The sequence below is a fragment of the Schistocerca cancellata genome, chromosome 7, assembly GCF_023864275.1.
Source record: "Schistocerca cancellata isolate TAMUIC-IGC-003103 chromosome 7, iqSchCanc2.1, whole genome shotgun sequence".
Lineage (NCBI taxonomy): Eukaryota > Metazoa > Arthropoda > Insecta > Orthoptera > Acrididae > Schistocerca > Schistocerca cancellata.
This window is the reverse complement of record NC_064632.1, coordinates 333,437,753-333,451,875: the sequence shown is the minus strand read 5'-3', so window position 1 is coordinate 333,451,875 and position 14,123 is coordinate 333,437,753. Positions and strand designations below refer to the sequence as shown.

The 14,123-nt window shown below is 42.9% G+C and overlaps 1 protein-coding gene across 2 annotated transcripts in view; it reads left to right on the top strand.

Annotated features, from left to right (window-relative positions):
• LOC126091972 (inactive dipeptidyl peptidase 10-like) overlaps positions 1 to 14,123 on the top strand; it is a 1,178,675-nt gene that overhangs the window by 1,054,561 nt on the left and 109,991 nt on the right. The window lies entirely within an intron of this gene.

Genomic DNA, 14,123 nt, shown 5'->3' with positions numbered 1-14,123 from the left:
CGTTAAGTCCCGAGCGACTGGAAAAAAGCGCAGGTGACGCCTGTATATAAGAAGGGTAGAAGGACGGATACTCAAAATTACAGACCAATATCCTTAACATCGGTTTGTTGCAGGATTCTCGAACATATTCTCAGTTCGAATATAATGAAAGTACGGCTTTAGAAAGCATTGCTCCTGCGAAACACAACTCGCCCTTTTTTCTCATGATATCTTGCGAACCATGGATGAAGGGTATCAGACGGATGCCATATTCCTTGACTTCCGGAAAGCGTTTGACTCGATGCCCCACTGCAGACTCCTAACTAAGGTACGAGCATATGAGATTGGTTCCAAAATATGTGAGTGGCTCGAAGACTTCTTAAGTAATAGAACCCAGTACGTTTTCCTCGATGGTGAGTGTTCATCGGAGGTGAGGGTATCATCTGGAGTGCCCCAGGGAAGTGTGGTAGTTCCGCTGTTGTTTTCTATATACATAAATGATCTTTTGGATAGGGTGGATAGCAATGTGCGGCTGTTTGCTGATGATGCTGTGGTGTACGGGAAGGTGTCGTCGTTGAGTGACTGTAGGAGGATACAAGATGACTTGGACAGGATTTGTGATTGGTGTAAAGAATGGCAGCTAACTCTAAATATAGATAAAACTAAATTAATGCAGATGAATAGGAAAAAGAATTCCGTCATGTTTGAATACTCCATTAGTAGTGTAGCGCTTGACACAGTCACGTCGATTAAATATTTGGGCGTAACATTGCAGAGCGATATGAAGTGGGACAAGCATGTAATGGCAGTTGTGGGGAAGGCGGATGGTCGTCTTCGGTTCATTGGTAGAATTTTGGGAAGATGTGGTTCATCTGTAAAGGAGACCGCTTATAAAACACTAATACGACCTATTCTTGAGTACTGCTCGAGCGTTTGGGATCCCTATCAGGTCGGATTGAGGGAGGACATAGAAGCAATTCAGAGGCGGGCTGCTACATTTGTTACTGATAGGTTTGATCACCCCCCATGAACCATGGACCTTGCCGTTGGTGGGGAGGCTTGCGTGCCTCAGCGATACAGATGGCCGTACCGTAGGTGCAACCACAACGGAGGGGTATCTGTTGAGAGGCCAGACAAACATGTGGTTCCTGAAGAGGGGCAGCAGCCTTTTCAGTAGTTGCAGGGGCAACAGTCTGGATGATTGACTGATCTGGCCTTGTAACATTAACCAAAACGGCCTTGCTGTGCTGGTACTGCGAACGGCTGAAAGCAAGGGGAAACTACGGCCGTAATTTTTTCCCGAGGACATGCAGCTCTACTGTATGATTAAATGATGATGGCGTCCTCTTGGGTAAAATATTCCGGAGGTAAAATAGTCCCCCATTCGGATCTCCGGGCGGGGACTACTCAGGAGGACGTCGTTATCAGGAGAAAGAAAACTGGCGTTCTACGGATCGGAGCGTGGAATGTCAGATCCCTTAATCGGGCAGGTAGGTTAGAAAATTTAAAAAGGGAAATGGATAGGTTAAAGTTAGATATAGTGGGAATTAGTGAAGTTCGGTGGCAGGAGGAACAAGACTTTTGGTCAGGTGATTACAGGGTTATAAATACAAAATCAAATAGGGGTAATGCAGGAGTAGGTTTAATAATGAAGAAAAAAATAGGAGTGCGGGTTAGCTACTACAAACAGCATAGTGAACGCATTATTGTGGCCAAGATAGACACAAAGCCCATGCCTACTACAGTAGTACAAGTTTATATGCCAACTACCTCTGCAGATGATGAAGAAATAGATGAAATGTATGACGAGTTAAAAGAAATTATTCAGGTAGTGAAGGGAGACGAAAATTTAATAGTCATGGGTGACTGGAATTCGTCAGTAGGAAAAGGGAGAGAAGGAAACATAGTAGGTCAATATGGATTGGGGGGAAGGAATGAAAGAGGAAGCCGCCTTGTAGAATTTTGCACAGAGCATAACTTAATCATAGCCAACACTTGGTTCAAGAATCATAAAAGAAGGTTGTATACCTGGAAGAATCCTGGAGATACTAAAAGGTATCAGATAGATTATATAATGGTAAGACAGAGATTTAGGAACCAGGTTTTAAATTGTAAGACATTTCCTGGGGCAGATGTGGATTCTGACCACAATCTATTGGTTATGAACTGCAGATTGAAACTGAAGAAACTGCAAAAAGGTGGGAATTTAAGGAGATGGGACCTGGATAAACTGAAAGAACCAGAGGTTGTAGAGAGTTTCAGGAAGAGCATAAGGAAACAATTGACAGGAATGGGGGAAAGAAATACAGTAGAAGAAGAATGGGTAGCTCTGAGGGATGAAGTAGTGAAGGCAGCAGAGCATCAAGTAGGTAAAAAGACGAGGGCTAATAGAAATCCTTGGGTAACAGAAGAAATATTGAATTTAATTGATGAAAGGAGAAAATATAAAAATGCAGTAAATGAAGCAGGCAAAAAGGAATACAAACGTCTCAAAAATGAGATCGACAGGAAGTGCAAAATGGCTAAGCAGGGATGGCTAGAGGACAAATGTAAGGATGTAGAGGCTTGTCTCACTAGGGGTAAGATAGATACTGCCTACAGGAAAATTAAAGAGACCTTTGGAGAGAAGAGAACCACTTGTATGAATATCAAGAGCTCAGATGGCAACCCAGTTCTAAGCAAAGAAGGGAAGGCAGAAAGGTGGAAGGAGTATATAGAGGGTTTATACAAGGGCGATGTACTTGAGGACAATATTATGGAAATGGAAGAGGATGTAGATGAAGACGAAATGGGAGATAAGATACTGCGTGAAGAGTTTGATAGAGCACTGAAAGACCTGAGTCGAAACAAGGCCCCTGGAGTAGACAACATTCCATTTGAACTACTGATGGCCTCGGGAGAGCCAGTCATGAAAAAACTCTACCATCTGGTGAGCACGATGTATGAGACAGGCGAAATACCCTCAGACTTCAAGAAGAATATAATAATTCCAATCCCAAAGAAAGCAGGTGTTGACAGATGTGAAAATTACCGAACTATCAGTTTAATAAGGCCCAGCTGCAAAATACTAACGCGAATTCTTTACAGACGAATGGAAAAACTGGTAGAAGCCGACCTCGGGGAAGATCAGTTTGGATTCCGTGGAAATGTTGGAACACGTGAGGCAATACTGACCTTACGACTTATCTTAGAAGAAAGATTAAGAAAAGGCAAACCTACGTTTCTAGCATTTGTAGACTTAGAGAAAGCTTTTGACAATGTTAACTGGAATACTCTCTTTCAAATTCTGAAGGTGGCAGGGGTAAAATACAGGGAGCGAAAGGCTATTTACAGTTTGTACAGAAACCAGATGGCAGTTATAAGAGTCGAGGGGCATGAAAGGGAAGCAGTGGTTGGGAAAGGAGTAAGACAGGGTTGTAGCCTCTCCCCGATGTTATTCAATCTGTATATTGAGCAAGCAGTAAAGGAAACAAAAGAAAAATTCGGAGTAGGTATTAAAATTCATGGAGAAGAAGTAAAAACTTTGAGGTTCGCCGATGACATTGTAATTCTGTCAGGGACAGCAAAGGACTTGGAAGAGCAGTTGAACGGAATGGACAGTGTCTTGAAAGGAGGATGTACGATGAACATCAACAAAAGCAAAACGAGGATAATGGAATGTAGTCAAATTAAGTCGGGTGATGCTGAGGGAATTAGATTAGGAAATGAGACACTTAAAGTAGTAAAGGAGTTTTGCTATTTAGGGAGTAAAATAACCGATGATGGTCGAAGTAGAGAGGATATAAAATGTAGACTGGCAGTGGCAAGGAAAGCGTTTCTCAAGAAGAGGAATTTGTTAACATCGAGTATAGATTTAAGTGTCAGAAAGTCGTTTCTGAAAGTATTTGTATGGAGTGTAGCCATGTATGGAAGTGAAACATGGACGATAACTAGTTTGGACAAGAAGAGAATAGAAGCTTTCGAAATGTGGTGCTACAGAAGAATGCTGAAGATAAGGTGGGTAGATCACGTAACTAATGAGGAGGTATTGAATAGGATAGGGGAGAAGAGAAGTTTGTGGCACAACTTGACTAGAAGAAGGGATCGGTTGGTAGGACATGTTTTGAGGCATCAAGGGATCACAAATTTAGCATTGGAGGGCAGTGTGGAGGGTAAAAATCGTAGAGGGAGACCAAGAGATGAATACACTAAGCAGATTCAGAAGGATGTAGGTTGCAGTAGATACTGGGAGATGAAGAAGCTTGCACAGGATAGAGTAGCATGGAGAGCTGCATCAAACCAGTCTCAGGACTGAAGACCACAACAACAACAACAGGTTTGATCATCACGCGAGTGTCACGGAAATGCTTCAAGAACTCGGGTGGGAGTCTCTAGAGGAAAGGAGGCGTTCTTTTCGTGAATCACTACTGAGGAAATTTAGAGAACCAGCATTTGAGGCTGACTGCAGTACAATTTTACTGCCGCCAACTTATATTTCGCGGAAAGACCACAAAGATAAGATAATGGAGATTAGGGCTCGTACAGAGGCATATAGGCAGTCATTTTTCCTTCGTTCTGTTTGGGAGTGGAACAGGGAGAGAAGATGTTAGTTGTTGTACGAGGAACCCTCCGCCACGCACCGTATGGTGGATTGCGGAGTATGTATGTAGATGTAGATCCAACAATAGACTATTGTGCTGCAATACGATTGTCGTCGTGAGCTCTGTTGCATTCTTCAGAAGTGCCCAAAGAAGGATGCTGCGCCCTTTGATGTTCATGTTTCTCGAATGTGGTTTGACACATCTGCTAAATTTCCATGAAAGAAAGGAACATTTTTATTGCGCCTTCATGGTTGGTAAGCTTGATTATACCAAGTCTCGTATAAAGAATTTCAACAGCGTACAGTTCATTGTTGAGAGCCATCTACATTGGTCAGTGTGTCGACTGCGACTGAAAATAGATAAAATCGAGTTTCGTGCTGTTACTTCGTTTCAAGGGTTGGACTGCCGCACCATAAAGTTCACACGGACTCTGCCCCCATCACTGAAGACCATTTGCTTTTGGATTAATAACTTTAAACGTGGTCGGACAAGCACCGAAGATGAAGCGCGTTCCAGCCATCCAGTTGACGTCCTGCTATCGTAATGCAAGACCACTGAATAAAAAATGGTGAGACTCCTGAGACAGTGAAAAGGCTGTGTGTGAGGTGGGTGCCACAATTGCTTACAGTCGACCAAAAGCGCATCCGGCATAACATTTCAACACAATGTCTGGCGATGTTTGATCGCAATCCGCGAGAATTTTTGCGCCGAATTGTTCATCAAACGAGGAAATGATAGTTGCAGTCAACGAGTATTTTGCAGAGTTTGACAGAGCCTTTTTTTCGATGGGATGAAATAGCTGGAGGATCGCTAGACCAAGTGTATATCCCTCAAAGGAGACTATGTCGAGAAATAAAGTGAACTGTTTACGAAATAAACATTTCTTCTTGCTTTTGTACAATATTTATGCAAGCTTCCTGCTAATGCCCTGGCACAAAATGTTAATGGTAGGCTCGAACTCATTGTAGACGATGCAGTTATCAGTAATCAAGTAGTATCTGAAAAAAACTGCACTAGTATTCGGCCAGATCTTGCTAAGGTTGCAAAGTGGTATAAACATTAGCAACTTGGTTTAAATATTCAGCTATGTGAAACTGGCCATTTCACAAAACGAAGATATTTAGTGTTCTATTACGACAATATGAATGAGTCACAATTATAATTAGAAGACTCATACAAATATCTGGATGTAACAATTTACAGGGATATGGAACGGAGAGATCACATAGGGTCAGTCGCAAGTAAAAGAAGATAAGGTTGCCGCAGTGACCGCGAAGAAACGATTAATGACAATGTCCGTCGCCTCCCCCCCCCCCTTCTTCCTATTAACCATAGACCTTTCAGTCCATGCGTCGCCTTGCACGGTACATATAGCCGTACCACAGGTGAAACCACAACGGCCAGACAAATGTGAGTTTTCTGAAGAGGAGCAACAACCTTTTCAGGAGGTGCAACAGTCTGGATCATTGACTGATCTGGCCTTGTAATATCACGAAAACGGCCTTGCTGCGATGGTACTGCGAACGGTTGAAAGCAAGGTGAGTTAGGTACTATGGGAGTTAGTGAAGTTCAGTGGGAGGAAGAATAGGACTTCCGGTCAGGTGAATATAGTGTTATAAACACAAAGTCAGGACTGGGTTTTATAATGAATATGAAAATGAGAAGAAGGTAAGCTACTACGAATAGCATAGTGAATGCATTGTTGTAGCCAAGATAGACACGAAGCCAGCATCTAACACAGCACTACAAGTTTATATGCCAACTGGCTCCACAGATTATGAAGAGAGTGAAGAAATGTACAATGAGATAAAAGAAATTATTCCGACAGTTAAGGCAGATGAAAATTTAATTGTGACGTGGGACTGGAATTCGATAGAAGAAAAGGAAGGGATGACAAATAATGGGTGAATATGGACTACAGGTAAAGGAATAAAAGAGGAAGCCGCCTGGTAGAATTTTACACAGAACATAATTTAATCATAGCTAACACTTGGTTTAAGAATCATGAAAGGAGGTTGTATACGTGGAAAAGACCTGGAGACAACGGAAGCTTTCAGGCTGACTATGTAATGGTAAGACAGAGATCTCGGAACTAGATTTTAAATTTTAAGACATTTCTAGAAACAGGTGTGAAGGGTGGACACAATTTATTGGTAGATTCGAATTGAAGAAACTGTAAAAAGATAGAAATTTAAGGAGATGGGATCTGGATAAGTTGAAAGAACCAGAGGTTGTTGAGAGTTTCAGAGGGAATATTAGGTAATGGTTGACGAGAACAGGGGAAAGGAATACAGTTCAAGACGAATGGTTTGAGAGATGAAGTAGTGAAGGTAGCAGAAGATCAAACAGGCAAAAAGACAAGGCCTAGTAGAAATCTTTGGATAACACAGGATATACTGAATTTAATAGATGGCAGGAGAAAATAAAAAAATGCAACAAACGAAGCAGGCAAAAAGAAATACAAGCGTCCAAAAATGTGATTGACAGGAAGCGCAAGATGGTTAAGCAGAAATGGCTAGATTTAGAAGCATATTTCACTAGCGGAATGATAGTTAACCGTCTGCAGAAAAATTAGTGTAGTCTTTGGAGAAAAGAGAAGCACCTTTATGAAAATCATGGTCTCAGATGGAAAACCAGTCCTAGGCAAAGATGGGAAAGCTGAAAGATGGAAGGAGTATATAGAAGGCCTATACAACGGAGATTGACCCTTAAGGCAGTATTATAGAAATGGAAGAGGACGTAGGTGAGGATAAGACAGGAGATATCATACAATGTTGTAACGTGCGGATCACAGTCAAACATCTAGATGTTCAACTGGATGTCTCTGTTGGATGATGTGGAGGTTACTGACGCGGCAAGACGTTGGCATCTACATCGACCAGCAGAGTGGCACCATGCGGGCATAAAGCGTCCACCCCTCCCCCCTCCAACAGTAAGGTGGTGCATGGCCACCGTCACGTTGAACGGAGATTACGTTGAAATATAGGGTTTTGTAGCCAAAGGAGTAGGGAATAATATGGTGTATTGGAATCCTGAATGAAACCGACCTGCTTACAGAAAAAAATGTCGTATTACTTATTGAACACCCCTCGTACTAGGAGAATAATGTGACAGAGCAATGAAAAACTTAAGTATAAGCAAGACCATTGGAGTAGACGACATTCCGTCAGAACTACTGATATCCGTGGGGGAGCCAGGAGTGACAAAACTGTTCCACCAAGTGTGCAAGATGTATGACACAGGCGAAATAACCTCGGATTTCAAGATGAATGTAATAATTCCAGTACCAAACAAAGCGGTTGCCAACAGGTGTGAAAAACCGAACTTTCAGTTTAGTAAGTCGTGGTTGCAAAATACTAACACAAATTATTTATACTAACACATATTATTTACAGAAGAATGGAAAAAACTGGTAGAAGCCAATTTCGGAGAAGATTAGTTTGAATTTTGGAGAAATGTAAGACCACGGGAGGCAATATTGACCTTACGCCTTATTTTAAAAAAGAGGATAAGAAAGAACAAACCTACGTTTATAGTATTTGTAGACTTAGAGAAAGGTTTTGAAAATGTTGACTGGAATATTTTATTTGGAACACTGAAGGACCAGTGGTATACAGTAGCGAAAGTCTATTCATAACTTGTACAGAAACCAGTCGGCAGTTATAAGAGTCGATGCGATTGGTAACTATTTTTTTGTGTCATCAGTCTTCTGGCTGGTTTGATGCGGCCCGCCACGAATTTCTCTCCGGTGCCAACCTCTTCATCTCAGAGCAGCACTTGCAGACTACGTCCTCAATTACTTGCTGGATGTATTCCAATCTCTGTCTTCCTCTACAGTTTTTGCCCTCTACAGCTCCCTCTACTACCATTGAAGTTATTCCCTGATGTCTTAACAGTTGTCCTATCATTCTGTCCCTCCTCTTTGTCAGTGTTTTCCACATATTCCTTTCCTCTTCGATTCTCCACAGAACCTCCCTACACCTTACCTTGTCAAGCCACTTAATTTTCAACATTCGTCTGTAGCACCATATCTCAAACCATATCTCAAACGCTTCGATTCTCTTCTGTTCTGGTTTTCCAACAGCCCATGTTTCATAACCATACAATGCTGTGCTTTAAACATTCGTTCTCAGAAATTTCTTCCTCAAATCAAGGCCTATATTTGATGCCAGTATACTTCTCTTGCCCTCCAATGCCCTTTTTGCCAGTGCTAACCTGCTTTTGATGTCCTCCTTGCTCCGTCTGTCATTGGTTATTTTGCTGCCTAGGTAGCACAGTTCCTTAACTGCATCTACTTCGTAACCATCAATCCGGATGTTAAGCTTCTCGTTGTTCTTATTTCTGCCACTTCTCATTACTTTCGTCTTCCTTCGATTTACTCTCAATACATATTTGGTACTCATTAGACTGTTCATTCCATTCAGCAGATCCTGCAATTCTCCTTCACTTTCACTTAGGATAGCAATGTCATCAACGAATCGAATCATTGATATCCATTCACGTTGAACGTTAATCCCACTCCTGGACCTTCCATCATTGCTTCTTCGATGTGAAGACTGAACAGTAGGGGCGAAAGACTATATCCCTGTCTTACACCATTTTTAATCCGGGCACTTCGTTCTTGGTCGTCCACTCTTATTATTCCTCTTGGCTCTTGTAGATATTGTATATTAACCGTCTCTCCCTAAACCTTATCCCGATTTTTCTCAGCATTTCGAACATCTTGCATAATTTTACATTGTTCAGCGCTTTTGCCAGGTCCACAGATCTTATGAACGTGTCTTGATTTTTCTTCAGTCTTGCTTCCGTTATCAACCGCAAAGTCAGAATTAACTCTCTGGTGCCTTTACTCGTCCTAAAGCCAAACTGATCGTCATCTAATACATCCTCAATTTTCCATTTTTCTGTATATTATTCTTGTAAGCAACTTCGATGTATGTGCTGTTAAGCTGAATGTGCGATGGTTCTTGCACTTGTCACTTCTAGCGGTCATCAGAATTGTGTAGATGATATTTTTCCGAAACTCTGATGTTATGTCGTCAGGCTCCAATATTCTACACACGAACTTGAATAGTCGTTTTGTTGCCACTTTCACCAATGATTTTAGGTATTCTGATGGAATGTTATCTATCCCTTCTGCCTTGTTTGATCTTAAGTCCTCTAAAACTCTGTTAAATTCTGATTCTAATACTGGATCCCCTATCTCTCCTAAATAGAATCCTGTTTCTTCTTCCATTACATTAGACAAATCTTCCCCCTCATAGAGTCCTTCAGTGTACTCTTTCCACATATCCGCTCTTTGCATGTAATAGTGGAATCCCCTTTGCACTCTTAATGTTACCACCCTTGCTCTTAATTTCACAAAAGGTTGTTTTGACTTTCCTGTACGCTGAGTCATCTTTCCGAAAATCGTTTCGTTTTTGATTTCTTCATAATTTTTCAGGCAGCCATTTCGTCTTAACTTCCCTGTACTTCCTATTTATTTCATTCCTCAGCGACTTGTATTTCTGTATTCCTGAATTTCCCTGAACATTTTTGTACTTACTTCTTTCATCGATCAAATGAAGTTTTTCTTCTGTTATCCTTGGCCTCTACACAGTTACCTTCTTAGTGCCTATGTTTTCTTTCCAACTTTTGTGATGGCCCTTTGTAGAGATGTCCATTCCTGTTCAACTGTACTGCCTACTGAGCTATTCCTTATAGCTGTATCTATAGCCTTAGAGAACTTTAAGCGTATCTCGTCATTCCTTGGTGTTTCCGTATCCCACTTCTTTACGTATCGATTCTTCCTGACTAATGTCTTAAACTTCAGCCTACTCGTCATCACTACTATATTGCGATCTGAGTGTATATCTGCTCCTGGGTATACCTCGCAATCCAATATCTGATTTCGGGGCCGGCCGGAGTGGCCGAGCGGTTCTAGGCGCTTCAGTCTGGAACCGCCCGACCGCTACGGTCGCAGGTTCGAATCCTGCCTCGGGCATGGCTGTGTGTGATGTCCTTAGGTTAGTTAGGTTTAATTAGTTCTAAGTTCTAGGGGACTGATGACCTCCGATGTTAAGTCCCATAGTGCTCAGAGCCATCTGATTTCGGAAGCTCTGCCTGACTATGATGTAATCTAACAGAAATCTTTCCGTATCACCCATCCTTTTCCAAGTATACCACCTCCTCTTGTGATTCTTGATCAGAGTATTCGCTATTACTAGCTGAAATTTATTACAGAACTCAGTTAGTCTTTCCCTCTCTCATTTCTTGTCCTAAGCCCAAATTCCCCTGTAACCTTTTCTTCTACTCCTTCCCCTTCAACTGCATTCCAGTCCCCCATGACTATTAGATTTTCATCTCCCTTTACCTGCTGTATTACCCTTTCAACATCCTCATATACTCTCTCTCTCTCTCTCTCTCTCTCTCTCTCTCTCTCTCTCTCTTTATCTTCAGCTTGGGCCGTCGGCATGTATAGCTGAACTATCGTTGTCGGTGTTGGTTTGCTGTCGATTCTGATAAGAATAATCCTATCACTGAACTGTTGTCAATCACATACTCTCTGCCCACCTTCCTATACATAACGAATCCCAATCGCGTTATACCATTTTCTGCTGATGCGAGAGCACCAGCAGCAGCGAGTACTGTTTGTATAAAGCGTTTTTGTACTTATTTGCTGCGCTTAGCTTTTAAATAGTTTTTCTGGGAAAACCTAGCGTAGTTTTCGCGTCTCGTATTTCAGTGAGTGTTTCTTGATTATCAGAGTAGCTCATCAAAAGATTATCTTGGGAATTTGTCATCGTATAGAGTAGGGTAAACAGTCATGTGTAGGGACTGTCGTTGTTGTGAGCGGACGCAAGGAGAATTGGCCACTCTTCGGGGGCAGGTGGAGGCTTTGTCTGTTAGGCTCATCGAGCTCGAGGCGCAGGCGTCGGCTCGTAGTGGCGTTGGGGCAACTGTGGTGAGACCTATGCCTACTTCGGTGGCCTTGGAGTCACATGGAACCCCTGATGTCGCTGCGTCTTCCGGCAGTGAGCATCTTACCGGTCAGCCATCACGCCAGGGTGAATGGCGGACAGTGGTGGGCTCGCGCGTGCCTGGCCGAAAGGCGAAGGTGGGATCTGGCCGCGTGGCAGCTGCCTTACCCCTTTCCAACAGGTACGGGGTGCTTCCTAGTGGTGATGACATCGTTTCCGAGCCACCACAGGATGCCTCGCCTGTTGGGCCAGTGGCCGATTCTCCGGCAAGGTCCCGACAGTCACAGAGGGCGGGCCTATTAGTTATAGGGAGCTCCAACGTTAGGCGGGTTATGGAGCCCCTCAGGAAAATAGCGGGTAGGTCGGGGAAGAATGCCAGTGTGCACTCGGTGTGCTTGCCGGGGGGTCTCGTCCGTAATGTGGAGGAGGCCCTTCCGGCAGCTATTGAACGCACTGGGTGTGACCGGCTGCAGATAGTAGCACATGTCGGAACGAATGACGCCTGCCGCTTGGGTTCTGAGGCCATCCTTGGTTCCTTCCGGCGGCTGGCTGATTTGGTGAAGACAACCAGCATCGCACGCGGAGTGCAAGCTGAGCTTAATATCTGCAGCATAGTGCCCAGAGTCGATCGCGGTCCTCTGGTTTGGAGCCGTGTGGAGGGTCTAAACCAGAGGCTCAGACGACTCTGCGACTATAATGGTTGCAAATTCATCGACCTCCGTTATTGGGTGGAGAACTGTAGGGCCCCCCTAGACAGGTCAGGCGTGCACTACACACCGGAAGCAGCTACTAGGGTAGCAGAGTACGTGTGGCGTGCACACGGGGGTTTTTTAGGTTAGAGGGACCCCCCCCCTTGGGCGAAACGATAAAATACCTGACGGCTTACCAGAGAGGACATTATCATCGTTGATAAAGAACGTCCGTCCTCAGAGACCAAAAACAGGAAAAGTTAACGTAATATTGGTAAACTGCAGGAGTATACAGGGCAAGGTTCCTGAATTAGTATCTCTTATTGAAGGAAATAGTGCGCATATAGTATTAGGAACGGAAAGTTGGTTAAAACCGGAAGTGAACAGTAACGAAATCCTAGACACAGAATGGAATATATACCGCAAGGATAGGATAAACGCCAATGGTGGAGGAGTATTTATAGCAGTAAAGAATTCAATAATATCCAGTGAAGTTATTAGCGAATGCGAATGTGAAATAATCTGGGTTAAGCTAAGTATCGAAGGTGGGTCAGATATGATAGTCGGATGCTTCTATAGACCACCTGCATCAGCAACCGTAGTAGTTGAGCGCCTCAGAGAGAACCTGCAGAACGTCGTGAAGAAGTTTCGTGATCATACTATTGTAATAGGGGGAGACTTCAATCTACCAGGTATAGAATGGGATAGTCACACAATCAGAACTGGAGCCAGGGACAGAGACTCTTGTGACATTATCCTGACTGCCTTGTGCGAGAATTACTTCGAGCAGATAGTTAGAGAACCAACTCGTGAAGCTAACGTTTTAGACCTCATAGCAACAAATAGACCGGAACTTTTCGACTCCGTGAATGTAGAAGAGGGTATCAGTGATCATAAGTCAGTGGTTGCATCAATGACTACAAGTGTAATAAGAAATGCCAAGAAAGGAAGGAAAATATATTTGCTTAACAAGAGTGATAGGGCACAAATCGCAGAATATCTGAGTGACCACCATCAAACGTTCATTTCTGAGGAAGAGGATGTGGAACAAAAATGGAAAAAATTCAGAAACATCGTCCAGTACGCCTTAGATAAGTTCGTACCGACTAAGGTCCAAAGCGAGGGGAAAGATCCACCGTGGTATAACAATCATGTACGAAAGGTACTACGGAAACAAAGAAAGCTTCATCATAGGTTTAAGAGTAGTCGAATCATAGCTGATAAGGAAAAGCTGAACGAAGCGAAAAAGAGCGTAAAGAGAGCAATGAGAGAAGCATTCAACGAATTCGAACATAAAACATTGGCAAACAATCTAAACAAGAACCCTAAAAAGTTTTGGTCATATGTAAAATCGGTAAGCGGATCTAAATCCCCTATTCAGTCACTCGTTGACCACGATGGCACCGAAACAGAGGACGACCGAAGAAAGGCAGAAATACTGAATTCAGTGTTCCGAAACTGTTTCACTGCGGAAAATCGTAACACGGTCCCTGACTTCAGCCGTCGCACGGACGCCAAAATGGAAAATATTGAAATAAACGATATCGGAATTGAAAAACAACTGCTATCACTTAGTAGCGGAAAAGCAGACGAGATACCCTTAAGATTCTACAGTGATTATGCTAAAGAACTTGCCCCCTTTCTATCAGCAATTTATCGTAGATCGCTGGAAGAACGTAAAGTACCTAGCGACTGGAAGAAAGCGCAGGTCGTTCCCATTTTCAAGAAGGGTCATAAATCAGATGCGAATAATTATAGGCCTATTTCGCTTACGTCAATCTGTTGTAGAATAATGGAACATGTTTTGTGTTCTCGTATTATGACGTTCTTAGATAATACAAATCTCCTTCATCATAACCAACATGGATTCCGCAAACAGAGATCATGTGAAACTCAGCTCGCCCTATTTGCCCAAG